This window comes from Thermobia domestica, chromosome 10, assembly GCF_964235325.1.
Source record: "Thermobia domestica chromosome 10, izTheDome1.hap1.1, whole genome shotgun sequence".
Taxonomy (NCBI): domain Eukaryota; kingdom Metazoa; phylum Arthropoda; class Insecta; order Zygentoma; family Lepismatidae; genus Thermobia; species Thermobia domestica.
Genome location: NC_137463.1, coordinates 147,444,936 through 147,462,681, shown reverse-complemented (window position 1 = coordinate 147,462,681; position 17,746 = coordinate 147,444,936).

The window sequence follows — 17,746 nt, the reverse complement described above, 5'->3', positions numbered from 1 at the left end:
TAAGCCATCTTGGCTATAGTGACTGTGTCTGTTACGAGATACTACACAGTGGTATCAATTTCTAATATAACATTTGAGTTTGTCTTTGAAGTAACCAATAGCCGACAGGGAGGTAATAAGTTCCTAGGAAATTTTTACCCTCTACCAAATCTTCGGATTTAAAGCCATCTTGGCCAAAGTGACCGTGTCTGTTATGAGAAACTACAGAGTGGTATCTATTTATAATATAACATTTGAGTTTGTCTTTGAAGTAACCAATAGCCGACAGGGAGTTAATAATTTCCTAGGAAATTTTTACCCCCTACCAAAGATTATGATTTAAAGCCATCTTGGCCAAAGTGACTGTGTCTGTTACGAGATACTACAGAGTGGTATCAATTTATAATATAACATTTGAGTTTCTCTTTGAAGTAACCAATAACCGACAGGGTATTAATAATTTCTTAGGAAATTTTTACCCCCCTACCAAAGATTCTGATTTAAAGCCATCTTGGTCAAAGTGACTGTGTCTGTTAAGAGATACTACAGAATCGTATCAATTTATAATATAACATTTGAGTTTGTCTTTGAAGTAACCAATAATCGAAAGGGGATAATAATTTCCTAGGAAATTTTTACCCCCTTTCCAAATCTTTGGTTTTAAAGCCATCTTGGTCAAAGCGACTGTGTCTGTTAAGAGATACTACAGAGTGGTATCAATTTATAATATAACAGTTGAGTTTGCTTTGAAGGAACGAATAACCCACAGGGAGGTAATAATTTGCTAGGTAATTTTTACCCCTTTACGAAATCTTCGTATTTAAAGCCATCTTGTCCAAAGTGACTGTGTCTGTTAAGAGATACTACAGAGTGGTATCAAATTATATTATAACATTTGAGTTTGTCTTTGAAGTAACCAATATCCGACAGGGAGGTAATAATTTCCTAGGAAATTTTTACACCCCTACCAAATCTTCGGATTGAAGGCCATCTTGGCGAAAGTGACTGTGTCTGTTAAGAGATATTACAGAGTGGTATGAATTTATAGTATAACATTTAGTTTGTCTTTGAAGTAAAAAATAACCGAGAGGCAGGTAATAATTTCATAGGTAATTTTTACCCCTCTACCAAATCTTCGGATTTAAAGCCATCTTGGCTAAAGTGACTGTGTGTGTTACGAAATACTACACAATGGAATTAATTTGTAATATAACATTTGAGTTTCTCTTAGAAGTGACCAATAGCCGACAGGGAGGTAATAATTTCCTAGGAAATTTTTACCCCCTACCAAATCTTTGAATTTGAAGCCATCTTGGTCAAAACGACTGTGTCTGTTACGAAATACTACACAGTGGTATTAATTTATAATATAACATTTGAGTTTCTCTTTGAAGTAACCAATAGCCGACAGGGAGGTAATAATATCCTAGAAAATTTATACGCCCCTATCAAATTTTTGTTTTTTAAGCCATCTTGGTCAAAGCGACTGTGTCTGTTAAGAGATACTACAGAGTGGTATCAATTTAAAATATAACATTAATTTGTCTTTGAAGTAACCAATAACCGACAGGGATATAATAATTTTCTAGGTAATTTTTACCCCCTACCAAATCGTTGGATTTAAAGCCATCTTGGCCAAATTGACTGTGTCTGTTAAGAGATACTACAGAGTGGTATCTATTTATAATATAACATTTGAGTTTTTCTTTGAAGTAACCAATAACCGAGAGGGAGGTGTTAATTTCCTAGGAAATTCTTAGCCCCTACCAAATCTTCGGATTTAAAGCCGTCTTTGTCAAAGTGAAATGTGTCTGTTAAGAGATACCACGGAGTTGTATCAATTTATAATGTAACATTTGAGTTTGTCTTTGAAGTAACCAATAAACGACAGGGATATAATAATTTTCTAGGAAATTTTTACCCCCTACCAAATCGTTGGATTTAAAGCCATCTTGGCCAAAGTGACTGTGTTTGTTAAGAGATATTATAGAGTGGTATCCATTTATAATATAACATTTGAGTTTTTCTTTGAAGTAACCAATAACCGACAGGGAGGTAATAATTTCCTAGGTAATTTTTACCCCTCTACCAAATCTTCGGATTTAAAGACATTTTGGCTATAGTGACTGTGTCTGTTACGAGATACTACACAGTGGTATCAATTTATAATATAACATTTAAGTTTGTCTTTGAAGTAACCAATGAACGACTGGGAGGTAATAATTTTCTAGGAAATTTTACCCCCTACCAAATCTTCGGATTTAAAGCCATCTTGGTCAAAGTGACTGTGTCTGTTAAGATATACTAATGAGTGGTATCAATTTATAATATAACATTTGAGTTTGTCTTTGAGGTGACCAATAACAGACAGGGAAGTAATAATTTCCTAGGAAATTTTTACCCCCCTTCCAAAACTTCGTATTTCAAGCCATCCTGGCCAAAGTGACTGTGTCTGTTAACAGAGACTACACAGTGTTATTAATTTATAACATTTGAGTTTGTCCTTGAAGTAACCAATAGCCGACAGGGAGGTAATATGTTCCTAGGAAATTTTTACCCCCTACCAAATCTTCAGATTTAAAGCCATCTTGGCCAAAGTGAACGTGTCTGTTAAGAGAAACTACAGAGTGGTATCTATTTATAATATAATATATGAGTTTGTCTTTGAAGTAACCAATAACCGACAGGGGATTATAATTTCCTAGGAAATTTTTACCCCGTTTCCAAATCTTTGGTTTTAAAGCCATCTTGGTTAAAGCGACTGTGTCTGTTAAGAGATACAACAGAGTTGTATCAATTTATAATAAAACATTTAGTTTCTCTTTGAAGTAGCCAATAGCCGACAGGGAGGTAATAATTTCCTAGGAAATTTTTCCCCCCTACGAAATCTTTTTATTTAAAGTAATCTTGGCCAAAGTGACTGTGTCTGTTAAAAGATACTACAGACTGGTATCAATTTATAATATAACATTTGAGTTTGTCATTGAAGTAACCATTAACCGACAGGGTGTTAATAATTTCATAGGAAATTTTTACCCCTTTACAAAATCTTCGGATTTAAAGCCATCTTGGTCAAAGTGACTGTGTCTGTTAAGAGATACTACAGAATGGTATCATTTTATAATATAACATTTGAGTTTGTCTATGAAGTAAATAATAAACGACAGGGGATAATAATTTCCTAGGAAATTTTTACCCCCCTTCCAAATCTTTGGATTTTAAGCCATATTGGTCAAAGAGACTGTGTCTGTTAAAAGATACTACAGAGTGGTATCAATTTATAATATAACATTTAGCTTGTGTTTGAAGTAACCAATAACCGACGAGGATATAATAAATTTCTAGGAAATTTTTACCACCTTTACCAAATCTTCGGATTTAAAGCCATCTGGGCCATATTGACTGTGTCTGTTAAGAGATACTACGGAGTTGTATCAATATATAATGTAACATTTGAGTTTGTTTTTGAACTAACCAATAACCGACATTGAGGTAATAATTTTCTACGAATTTTTTACCCCCCTACCAAATCTTCGTATTTAAAGCCATCTTAACCAAAATGACTGTGTCTGTTAAGAGATACTACAGAGTGGTATTAATTTATATTATAACATTTGAGTTTGCTTTGAAGTAACCAATAGCCGACAGGGAGGTAATAATTTCCTATGAAATTTTAAACCCCTTAGCAAATCTTCGTATGTAAAGCCATCTTGGCCAAAGTGACTGTGTCTGTTAAGAGATACTACAGAGTGGTATCAATTTATTACATTTGAGTTTGTTTTTGTAGTAACCAATAGCCGACAGGGAGGTAATAATTTCCTAGGAAAATTTTACACCCGTACGAAATCTTCGGATTTAAAGACATCTTGGTCAAAGTGACTTTGTCTGTTAAGAGATACAAAGAATGGTATCAATTTATAATATAACATTTGAGTTTGTCTTCGAAGTAACCAATAACCGACAGTGGATAGTAATTTCCTAGGACATTTTTACCCCCTTTCCAAATCTTTGGATTTAAAGCCATCTTGGTCATAGCGACTTTGTCTGTTAAGAGATACTAGAGTTGTATCAATTTATAATACAACATTTAGTTTGTCTTTGAAGTAACCAATAGCCGACAGGGAGGTAATAATTTCCTAGGAAATTTAAACCCCTTACCAAATCCTCGTATTTAAAGCCATCTTGGCCAAAGTGACGGTGTCTGTTAAGAGATACTACAGAGTGGTATCAATTTATAATATAACATTTGAGTTTTTCTTTGAGGTAACCAATAGCCGACAGGGAGGTAATAATTTCCTAGGAAATTTTTACCCCCCTTGCAAATCTTCGTATTTAAAGCCATCTTGGCCAAAGTGACTGTGTTTGTTAAGAGATACTACACAGCGGTATCAATTTATAATATAACATTTGAGTTTGTCTTTGAAGTAACCAATAGCCGACAGGGAGGTAATAATTTCCTAGGAAATTTTTACGCCCTACCAAATATTCGTATTTAAAGCCATCTTGGCGAAAGTGACAGTGTCTGTTAAGTAATACTACAGAATGGTATCGATTTATAATATAACATTTGAGTTTGTCTTTGAAGTAACCAACAACCGACAGGGGTTATAATTTCCTAGGAAATTTTTACCCCGTTTCCAAATCTTTGGTTTTAAAGCCATCTTGGTCAAAGCGACTGTGTCTGTTTAGATATACAACAGAGTGGTATCAATTTATAATATAACATTTAGTTTCTCTTTGAAGTAACCAATAGCCGACAGGGAGGTAATAATTTCCTAGGAAATTTTACCCCCTACAAAATTAATGGATTTAAAGTCATCTTGGCCAAAGTGACTGTGTCTGTTACGAGATACTACAGAGTGGTATCAATTTATAATATAACATTTGAGTTTGTCTTTGAAGTAACCAATAACCCACAGGGTGTTAATAATTTCCTAGGAAATTTTTACCCCATTACCAAATCTTCGGATTTAAAGACATCTTGGTCAAAGTGACTGTGTCTGTTAAGAGATACTACAGAGTGGTATCAATTTATAATATAACGTTTAGCTTGGCTTTGAAGTAACCAATAACCGACAATGATATAATGATTTTCTAGGAAATTTTTACCACCTTTACCAAATCTTCGGATTTAAAGCCATCTGGGCCATATTGACTGTGTCTGTTAAGAGATACTACGGAGTTGTATCAATTTATAGTGTAACATTTGAGTTTGTTTTTGAACTAACCACTAACCGACAGGGGATAATAATTTCCTAGGAAATTTTTACCCCACTACCAAATCTTCGGATTTAAAGACATCTTGGTCAAAGTGACTGTGTCTGTTAAGAGATACTACAGAGTGGTATCAATTTATAATATAACGTTTAGCTTGGCTTTGAAGTAACCAATAACCGACAATGATATAATAATTTTCTAGGAATTTTTTACCCCCCTACCAAATCTTCGTATTTAAAGCCATCTTAACCAAAATGACTGTGTCTGTTAAGAGATACTACAGAGTGGTATCAATTTATTACATTTGAGTTTGTTTTTGAAGTAACCAATAGCCGACAGGGAGGTAATAATTTCCTAGGAAAATTTTACCCCCCTACGAAATCTTCGGATTTAAAGCCATCTTGGTCAAAGTGACTGTGTCTGTTAAGAGATACAAAGAATGGTATCAATTTATAATATAACATTTGAGTTTGTCTTTGAAGTAACCAATAACCGACAGGGGATAATAATTTCCTAGGACATTTTTACCCCCTTTCCAAATCTTTGGATTTAAAGCCATCTTGGCCAAAGTGACAGTGTCTGTTGTGAGATACTACAGAGTGGTATAAATTTTTAGTATAACATTTCAGTTTGTCTTTGAAGTAACCAATAACCGACAGGGTGTTAATAATTTCTTAGGAAATTTTTACCCCCCTACCAAATTTTCGGATTTAAAGCCATCTTGGTCAAAGTGACTGTGTCTGTTAAGTAATACTACAGAATGGTATCGATTTATAATATAACATTTGAGTTTGTCTTTGAAGTAACCAACAACCGACAGGGGTTATAATTTCCTAGGAAATTTTTACCCCGTTTCTAAATCTTTGGTTTTAAAGCCATCTTGGTCAAAGCGACTGTGTCTGTTAAGAGATACAACAGAGTGGTATCAATTTATAATATAACATTTAGTTTCTCTTTGAAGTAACCAATAGCCGACAGGGAGGTAATAATTTCCTAGGAAATTTTACCCCCTACAAAATTATTGGATTTAAAGCCATCTTGGCCAAAGTGACTTTGTCTGTTACGAGATACTACAGAGTGGTATCAATTTATAATATAACATTTGAGTTTGTCTTTGAAGTAACAAATAACCCACAGGGTGTTAATAATTTCCTAGGAAATTTTTACCCCACTACCAAATCTTCGGATTTAAAGACATCTTGGTCAAAGTTATTGTGTCTGTTAAGAGATACTACAGAGTGGTATCAATTTATAATATAACGTTTAGCTTGGCTTTGAAGTAACCAATAACCGACAATGATATAATGATTTTCTAGGAAATTTTTACCACCTTTACCAAATCTTCGGATTTAAAGCCATCTGGGCCATATTGACTGTGTCTGTTAAGAGATACTACAGAGTGGTATTAATTTATATTATAACATTTGAGTTTGCTTTGAAGTAACCAATAGCCGACAGGGAGGTAATAATTTCCTATGAAATTTTAACCCCTTTACCAAATCTTCGTATGTAAAGCCATCTTGGCCAAAGTGACTGTGTCTGTTAAGAGATACTACAGAGTGGTATCAATTTATTACATTTGAGTTTGTTTTTGAAGTAACCAATAGCCGACAGGGAGGTAATAATTTCCTAGGAAAATTTTACCCCCCTACGAAATCTTCAGATTTAAAGCCATCTTGGTCAAAGTGACTGTGTCTGTTAAGAGATACAAAGAATGGTATCAATTTATAATATAACATTTGAGTTTGTCTTTGAAGTAACCAATAACCCGCAGGGGATAATAATTTCCTAGGACATTTTTACCCCCTTTCCAAATCTTTGGATTTAAAGCCATCTTGGTCAAAGCGACTTTGTCTGTTAAGAGATACTACAGAGTTGTATCAATTTATAATACAACATTTAGTTTGTCTTTGAAGTAACCAATATCCGACAGGAAGTAATAATTTCCTAGGAAATTTAAACCCCTTACAAAATCCTCGTATTTAAAGCCATCTTGGCCAAAGTGACGGTGTCTGTTAAAAGATACTACAGAGTGGTATCAATTTATAATATAACATTTGAGTTTGTCTTTGAGGTAACCAATAGCCGACAGGGAGGTAATAATTTCCTAGGAAATTTTTACCCCCTACCAAATCTTTTGATTAAAAGCCATCTTGGCCAAACTGACAGTGTCTGTTAGGAGATACTAGAGAGTGGTATCAATTGATAATGCAACATTTGAGTTTGCTTTTGAAGTAACCAATAATCGATAGTAAGGTAATAATTTCCTAGCAAATTTTTACCCACCTACCAAATCTTCGGATTTAAAGCCATCTTGACCAAAGCGACTGTGTCTGTTAAGAGATACTACCGAGTGGTATTAATTTATAATATAACATTTGAGTTTGTCATTGAAGTAACCAATAGCCGACAGGGAGGTAATAATTTGCTAGGTAATTTTTACCTTTTTACCAAATATTCTTATTTAAAGCCATCTTGGCGAAAGTGACTGTGTCTGTTAAGAGATACTACACAGTGGTATCAATTTATAATATAACATTTGAGTTTGTCTTTGAAGTAACCAATAACCGACAGGGAGGTAATAATTTCCTAGGAAATTTTTACCCCCTACCAAATCTTATGATTTAAAGCCACCTTGGCCAAAAAGACTGTGTCTGTTAAAAGATTACAACGCAGTGGTATCAATTTATAATGTAACATTTGAGTTTGCTTTAAAGTAACCAATAACCGACACGGAGGTAATAAATCCCTAGGTAATTTTTACCTCTCTACCAAATCTTCGTATTTAAAGCCTACTTGGCCAAAGTGACTGTGTCTGTTACGAAATACTACACAATAGTATTAATTTATAATATAACATTTGAGTTTCTCTTAGAAGTAACCAATAGCCGACAAAGAGGTAATAATTTCCTAGGAAATTTTTACCCCCTACCAAATCTTTGATTTTGAAGCCATCTTGGCTAAAGTGACTGTGTCTGTTACGAAATACTACACAATGGTATTAATTTATAATATAACATTTGAGTTTCTCTTAGAAATAACAAATAGCCGACAGGGAGGTAATAATTTCCTGAAAAATTTTTACCCCCTACCAAATCTTTGAATTTGAAACCATCTTTGTCAAAGCGACTGTGTCTGTTACGAAATACTACACAGTGGTATTAATTTATAATATAACATTTGAGTTTCTCTTTGAAGTAACCAATAGCCGACAGGGGGGTAATAATATCCTAGGAAATTTATACCCCCTATCAAATTTTTGTTTTTTAAGCAACCTTGGTCAAAGCGACTGTGTCTTTTAAGAGATACTACAGAGTGGTATCAATTTAAAATATAACATTAATTTGTCTTTGAAGTAACCAATAACCGACAGGGATATAATAATTTTCTAGGTAATTTTTACCCCCTACCAAATCGTTGGATTTAAAGCTATCTTTGTCAAAGTGACTGTGTCTGTTAAGAGATACCACGGAGTTGTATCAATTTATAATGTAACATTTGAGTTTGTCTTTGAAGTAACCAATAAACGACAGGGAGGTAATAATTTGCTAGGTAATTTTTATCCCCCTTCCAAATCTTCCGATTTAAAGCCATCTTGCCCAAAGCGACTGTGTCTTTTAAGAGATACTACAGAGTGGTATCAATTTATAATATAACATTTAGTTTGCCTTTGAAGTAACCAATAACCGACAGGGATATAATAATTTTCAAGGAAATTTTTACCCCCTTACCAAATCGTTGGATTTAAAGCCATCCTTGCCAAAGTGACTGTGTTTGTTAAGAGATACTACAGAGTAGTATCCATTTATAATATAACATTTGAGTTTGTCTTTGAAGTAACCAATAACCGACAGGGTGTTAATAATTTCCCAGCAAATTTTACCCCCCTACCAAATCTTCGGATTTAAAGCCATCTTGGTCAAAGTGACTGTGTCTGTTAAGAGATATTACAGAATGGTATCAATTTATAATATAACATTTGAGTTTGTCTATGAAGTAACCAATAACCGACAGGGGATAATAATTTCCTAGGAAATTTTTACCCCCCTTCCAAATCTTTGGATTTAAAGCCATCTTGGTCAAAGAGACTGTGTCCGTTAAGAGATACTAGAGAGTGGTATTAATTTATAATATAACATTTAGCTTGTCTTTGAAGTAACCAATAACCGACAAGGATATAATAATTTTCTAGGAAATTTTTACCACCTTTACCAAATCTTCGGACTTAAAGCCATCTGGCCCATATTAACTGTGTCTGTTAAGAGATACTACGGAGTTTTATCAATTTATAATGTAACATTTGAGTTTGTTGTTGAACTAACCAATAACCGACAGTAAGGGAATAATTTTCGGCCAAAGTGACTGTCTGTTAAAAGATACTACAGAGTGGTATCAATTAATAACATTTGAGTTTGTCTTTGAAGTAACCAATAGCCGACAGGGAGGTAATAATTTCCTAGGAAAATTTTACTCCCCTACGAAATCTTCGGATTTAAAGCCATCTCGGTCAAAGTGACTGTGTCTGTTAAGAGATACAAAGAATGGTATCAATTTATAATATAACATTTGAGTTTGTGTTTGAAGTAACCAATAACCGACAGGGGATAATAATTTCCTAGGACATTTTTACCCTCTTTCCAAATCTTTGGATTTAAAGCCATCTTGGTCAAAGCGACTGTGTCTGTTAGGAGATACTACAGAGTGGTATCAATTTATAATGTAACATTTAGTTTGTCTTTGAAGTAACCAATAGCCGACAGGGAGGTAATAATTTCCTAGGAAATTTTTACCCCCTACCAAAGATTCTTATTTAAAGCCATCTTGGCCAAAGTGACCGTGTCTGTTACGAGATACTACAGGGTGGTATCAATTTATAAAATAACATTTGAGTTTGTCTTTGAAGTAACCAATAACCGACAGGGTGTTAATAATTTCCTAGGAAATTTTTACCCCCCTACCAAATCTTCGGATTTAAAGCCATCTTGGCCAAAGTGACTGTGTCTGTTAAGAGATACTACGGAGTGGTATCAATTTATAATGGAACATTACAGTTTTTCTTTGAAGTAACCAATAGCCGAAAGAGAGGTAATAATTTGCTAGGTAACTTTTACTCCCTACCAAGTTTTCGTATTTAAAACCATCTTGCCCAAAGTGACTGTTTTTTTTAGAGATACTACTTAGTGGTGTCTATTTATAATATAACATTACAGTTTTTTTAGCCAATAACCGACAGGAAATAATAATTTCCTAGGAAATTTTTACCCCCTTCCAAATCTTTGGATTTAAAGCCATCTTGGTCAAAGAGACTGTGTCTGTTAAGAGATACTACAGAGTGGTATCAATTTATAATATAACGTTTAGCTTGTCTTTGAAGTAACCAATAACCGACAAGGATATAATAATTTTCTAGGATATTTTTACCACCTTTACCAAATCTTCGGATTTAAAGCCATCTGGGCCATATAGACTGTGTCTGTTAAGAGATACTACGGAGTTGTATCAATTTATAGTGTAACATTTGAGTTTGTTTTTGAACTAACCAATAACCGACAGTAAGGTAATAATTTTCTAGGAAATTTTTATCCCCCTACCAAATCTTCGGATTTAAAGCCATCTTGACCAAAATGACTGTGTCTGTTAAGAGATTACAACGCAGTGGTATCAATTTATAATGTAACATTTGAGTTTGCTTTAAAGTAACCAATAACCGACACGGAGGTAATAAATCCCTAAGTAATTTTTACCTCTCTACCAAATCTTCGTATTTAAAGCCTACTTGGCCAAAGTGACTGTGTCTGTTAAGAGATACTACAGAGTGGTATCAATTTATATTTTAACATTTGAGTTTGTCTTTGAAGTAACCAATAACCGACAGGGAGGTAATAATTTCCTAGGAAATTTTTAAACCCCTACCAAATCTTCGGATTTAAGGCCATCTTGGCCAAAGTGACTGTGTCTGTTAAGAGATATTACAGAGTGGTATGAATTTATAGTATAACATTTAGTTTGTCTTTGAAGTAAAAAATAACCGACAGGCAAGTAATAATTTCCTAGGTAATTTTTACCCCTCTACCAAATCTTCGGATTTAAAGCCATCTTGGCTAAAGTGACTGTGTCTGTTACGAAATACTACACAATAGTATTAATTTATAATATAACATTTGAGTTTCTCTTAGAAGTAACCAATAGCCGACAAAGAGGTAATAATTTCCTAGGAAATTTTTACCCCCTACCAAATCTTTGATTTTGAAGCCATCTTGGCTAAAGTGACTGTGTCTGTTACGAAATACTACACAATGGTATTAATTTATAATATAACATTTGAGTTTCTCTTAGAAATAAAAAATAGCCGACAAGGAGGTAATAATTTCCTGAAAAATTTTTACCCCCTACCAAATCTTTGAATTTGAAACCATCTTTGTCAAAGCGACTGTGTCTGTTACGAAATACTACACAGTGGTATTAATTTATAATATAACATTTGAGTTTCTCTTTGAAGTAACCAATAGCCGACAGGGAGGTAATAATATCCTAGGAAATTTATACCCCCTATCAAATTTTTGTTTTTTAAGCAACCTTGGTCAAAGCGACTGTGTCTTTTAAGAGATACTACAGAGTTGTATCAATTTATAATGTAACATTTGAGTTTGTCTTTGAAGTAACCAATAAACGACAGGGAGGTAATAATTTGCTAGGTAATTTTTATCCCCCTTCCAAATCTTCCGATTTATAGCCATCTTGCCCAAAGCGACTGTGTCTTTTAAGAGATACTACAGAGTGGTATCAATTTATAATATAACATTTAGTTTGCCTTTGAAGTAACCAATAACCGACAGGGATATAATAATTTTCAAGGAAATTTTTACCCCCTTACCAAATCGTTGGATTTAAAGCCATCTTTGCCAAAGTGACTGTGTTTGTTAAGAGATACTACAGAGTAGTATCCATTTATAATATAACATTTGAGTTTGTCTTTGAAGTAACCAATAACCGACAGGGTGTTAATAATTTCCCAGCAAATTTTACCCCCCTACCAAATCTTCGGATTTAAAGCCATCTTGGTCAAAGTGACTGTGTCTGTTAAGAGATATTACAGAATGGTATCAATTTATAATATAACATTTGAGTTTGTCTATGAAGTAACCAATAACCGACAGGGGATAATAATTTCCTAGGAAATTTTTACCCCCCTTCGAAATCTTTGGATTTAAAGCCATCTTGGTCAAAGAGACTGTGTCTGTTAAGAGATAGTAGAGAGTGGTATTAATTTATAATATAACATTTAGCTTGTCTTTGAAGTAACCAATAACCGACAAGGATATAATAATTTTCTAGGAAATTTTTACCACCTTTACCAAATCTTCGGACTTAAAGCCATCTGGCCCATATTAACTGTGTCTGTTAAGAGATACTACGGAGTTTTATCAATTTATAATGTAACATTTGAGTTTGTTGTTGAACTAACCAATAACCGACAGTAAGGGAATAATTTTCGGCCAAAGTGACTGTCTGTTAAAAGATACTACAGAGTGGTATCAATTAATAACATTTGAGTTTGTCTTTGAAGTAACCAATAGCCGACAGGGAGGTAATAATTTCCTAGGAAAATTTTACTCCCCTACGAAATCTTCGGATTTAAAGCCATCTTGGTCAAAGTGACTGTGTCTGTTAAGAGATACAAAGAATGGTATCAATTTATAATATAACATTTGAGTTTGTGTTTGAAGTAACCAATAACCGACAGGGGATAATAATTTCCTAGGACATTTTTACCCTCTTTCCAAATCTTTGGATTTAAAGCCATCTTGATCAAAGCGACTGTGTCTGTTAAGAGATACTACAGAGTGGTATCAATTTATAATGTAACATTTAGTTTGTCTTTGAAGTAACCAATAGCCGACAGGGAGGTAATAATTTCCTAGGAAATTTTTACCCCCTACCAAAAATTCTTATTTAAAGCTATCTTGGCCAAAGTGACCGTGTCTGTTACGAGATGCTACAGGGTGGTATCAATTTATAATATAACATTTGAGTTTGTCTTTGAAGTAACCAATAACCGACAGGGTGTTAATAATTTCCTAGGAAATTTTTACCCCCCTACCAAATCTTCGGATTTAAAGCCATCTTGGCCAAAGTGACTGTGTCTGTTAAGAGATACTACGGAGTGGTATCAATTTATAATGGAACATTACAGTTTTTCTTTGAAGTAACCAATAGCCGAAAGAGAGGTAATAATTTGCTAGGTAACTTTTACCCCCTACCAAGTTTTCGTATTTAAAACCATCTTGCCCAAAGTGACTGTTTTTTTTAGAGATACTACTTAGTGGTGTCTATTTATAATATAACATTACAGTTTTTTTAGCCAATAACCGACAGGAAATAATAATTTCCTAGGAAATTTTTACCCCCTTCCAAATCTTTGGATTTAAAGCCATCTTGGTCAAAGAGACTGTGTCTGTTAAGAGATACTACAGAGTGGTATCAATTTATAATATAACGTTTAGCTTGTCTTTGAAGTAACCAATAACCGACAAGGATATAATAATTTTCTAGGATATTTTTACCACCCTTACCAAATCTTCGGATTTAAAGCCATCTGGGCCATATAGACTGTGTCTGTTAAGAGATACTACGGAGTTGTATCAATTTATAGTGTAACATTTGAGTTTGTTTTTTGAACTAACCAATAACCGACAGTAAGGTAATAATTTTCTAGGAAATTTTTATCCCCCTACCAAATCTTCGGATTTAAAGCCATCTTGACCAAAATGACTGTGTCTGTTAAGAGACACTACAGAGTGGTATTAATTTATATTATAACATTTGAGTTTGTCTTTGAAGTAACCAATAGCCGAGAGGGAGGTAATAATTTCCTATGAAATTTTAACTCCCTTACCAAATCTTCGTATGTAAAGCCATCTTGGCCAAAGTGACTGTGTCTGTTAAGAGATACTACAGAGTGGTATCAATTTATAATGCAACATTTGAGTTTGTTTTTGAAGTAACCAATAACCGATAGTAAGGTAATAATTTCCAAGCAAATTTTTACCACCCTACCAAATCTTCGGATTTAAAGCCATCTTGACCAAACCGATTGTGTCTGTTAAGCGATACTATGGAGTGGTATTAATTTATAATATAACATTTGACTTTGTCATTGAAGTAACCGATAACCGACAGGGAGGTAATAATTTGCTAGGTAATTTTTACCTTTTTACCAAATATTCGTATTTAAAGCCATCTTGGCGAAAGTGACTGTGTCTGTTAAGAGATACTACACAGTGGTATCAATTTATAATAAAACATTTGAGTTTGTCTTTGAAATAACCAATAACCGACAGGGAGGTAATAATTTCCTAGGAAATTTTTACCCCCTACCAAATCTTATGATTTAAAGCCATCTTGGCCAAAAAGACTGTGTCTGTTAAGAGATTACTACGCAGTGGTATCAATTTATAATGTAACATTTGAGTTTGCTTTAAAGTAACCAATAACCGACACGGAGGTAATAAAATCCTAGGTAATTTTTACCCCCCTACCAAATCTTCCTATTTAAAGCTATCTTCGGCTAAGTGACTGTGTCTGCTAAGAGATACTACAGAGTTGTATCAATTGATAATATAACATTTAGTTTGTCTGTGAAGTAACCAATAACCGACAGGGAGGTAATAATTTTTTAGGAAATTTTTACCTCCCCTACCAAATCTTCGAATTTAAAGCTATCTTGGGCTAAGTGACTGTGTCTGTTAAGAGATACTACGGAGTTGTATCAATTTATAATATAACATTTGAGTTTGTCTTTGAAGTAACCAATAAATGACAGGGAGGTAATAATTTCCTAGAAAATTTTTATTTCCCTACCAAATCTTCGTATTAAAGCCATCTGGGCGAATGTGACTGGGTCTGTTAAGAGATACTAGAGACTCGTATTAATTTATAATATAATATTTGAGTTTGTCTTTGAAGTAACGAATAGCCGACAGGGAGGTAATAATTTCCTAGGAAATTTTTATCCCTACCAAATATTCGGATTTAAAGCCATATTGGCCAAAGTGACTATATCTCTCAGGAGATACTAAAGAGTGGTATCAATTTATAATATAACATTTAGTTTGTCTTTGAAGTAACCAATAACCGACAGGGAGGTAATAATTTTCTGGGAAATTTTTACCTCCCCTACCAAATCCTCGTATTTAAAGCCATCTTGGCCAAAGTGATTGTGTCAGTTACGAAATACTACACAGTGGTATTAATTTATAATACAACATTTGAGTTTCCCTTTGAAGTAACCAATAACCGACACGGAGGTAATAATTTCCTAAATTATTTTATACCTCTCTACCAAATCTTCGGATTTGAAGCCATCTTGGCTATAGTGACTGTGTCTGTTACGAGATACTACACAGTGGTATCAATTTATAATATAACATTTGAGTTTGTCTTTGAGGTAACCAATAACGGACAGGGAGGTAATAATTTTCTAGGAAATTTTACCCCTACCAAATCTTCGGATTTAAAGCCATCTTGGTCAAAGTTTCTGTGTCTGTTAAGAGATACTACAGAGTGGTATCAATTTATAATAAAACATTTGAGTTTGTCTTCGAAATGACCAATAAGAGACAGGGAAGTAATAATTTCCTAGGAAATTTTTACCCCCCCACCAAATCTTCGGATTTAAAGCCATCTTCGCCAAAGTGACCGTGTCTGTTATGAGAAACTACAGAGTGGTATCTATTTATAATATAACATTTGAGTTTTTCTTTGAAGTAACCAATAACCGACAAGGAGGTGTTAATTTCCTAGGAAATTTTTAGCCTCTACCAAATCTTCGGATTTAAAGCCGTCTTGGTCAAAGTGACTGTGTCTGTTAAGAGATACTACGGAGTGGTATCAATTTATAATATAACAGTTGAGTTTGCTTTGAAGGAACGAATAACCCACAGGGAGGTAATAATTTGCTAGGTAATTTTTACCCCTTTACGAAATCTTCGTATTTAAAGCCATCTTGTCCAAAGTGACTGTGTCTGTTAAGAGATACTACAGAGTGGTATCAATTTATATTATAACATTTGAGTTTGTCTTTGAAGTAACCAATATCCGACAGGGAGGTAATAATTTCCTAGGAAATTTTTACACCCCTACCAAATCTTCGGATTTAAGGCCATCTTGGCAAAAGTGACTGTGTCTGTTAAGAGATATTACAGAGTGGTATGAATTTATAGTATAACATTTAGTTTGTCTTTGAAGTAAAAAAATAACCGACAGGCAGGTAATAATTTCCTAGGTAATTTTTACCCCTCTACCAAATCTTCGGATTTAAAGCCATCTTGGCTAAAGTGACTGTGTCTGTTAATAAATACTACACAATGGAATTAATTTATAATATAACATTTGAGTTTCTCTTAGAAGTGACCAATAGCCGACAGGGAGGTAATAATTTCCTAGGAAATTTTTACCCCCTACCAAATCTTTGAATTTGAAGCCATCTTGGTCAAAGCGACTGTGTCTGTTACGAAATACTACACAGTGGTATTAATTTATAATATAACATTTGAGTTTCTCTTTGAAGTAACCAATAGCCGACAGGGAGGTAATAATATCCTAGGAAATTTATACCCCTGTATCAAATTTTTGTTTTTTAAGCCATCTTGGTCAAAGCGACTGTGTCTGTTAAGAGATACTACAGAGTGGTATCAATTTAAAATATAACATTAATTTGTCTTTGAAGTAACCAATAACCGACAGGGATATAATAATTTTCTAGGTAATTTTTACCCCCTACCAAATCGTTGGATTTAAAGCCATCTTGGCCAAATTGACTGTGTCTGTTAAGAGATACTACAGAGTGGTATCTATTTATAATATAACATTTGAGTTTTTCTTTGAAGTAACCAATAACCGAGAGGGAGGTGTTAATTTCCTAGGAAATTTTTAGCCCCTACCAAATCTTCGGATTTAAAGCCATCTTTGTCAAAGCGACTGTGTCTGTTAAGAGATACCACGGAGTTGTATCAATTTATAATGTAACATTTGAGTTTGTCTTTGAAGTAACCAATAAACGACAGGGAGGTAATAATTTGCTAGGTAATTTTTATCCCCCTTCCAAATCTTCCGATTTAAAGCCATCTTGCCCAAAGCGACTGTGTATTTTAAGAGATACTACAGAGTGGTATCAATTTATAATATGACATTTAGTTTGCCTTTGAAGTAACCAATAAACGACAGGGATATAATAATTTTCTAGGAAATTTTTACCCCCTACCAAATCGTTGGATTTAAAGCCATCTTGGCCAAAGTGACTGTGTTTGTTAAGAGATATTACAGAGTGGTATCCATTTATAATATAACATTTGAGTTTGTCTTTGAAGTAACCAATAACCGACAGGGAGGTAATAATTTCCTAGGTAATTTTTACCCCTCTACCAAATCTTCGGATTTAAAAACATCTTGGCTATAGTGACTGTGTCTGTTACGAGATACTACACAGTGGTATCAATTTATAATATAACATTTGAGTTTGTCTTTGAAGTAACCAATGAACGACTGGGAG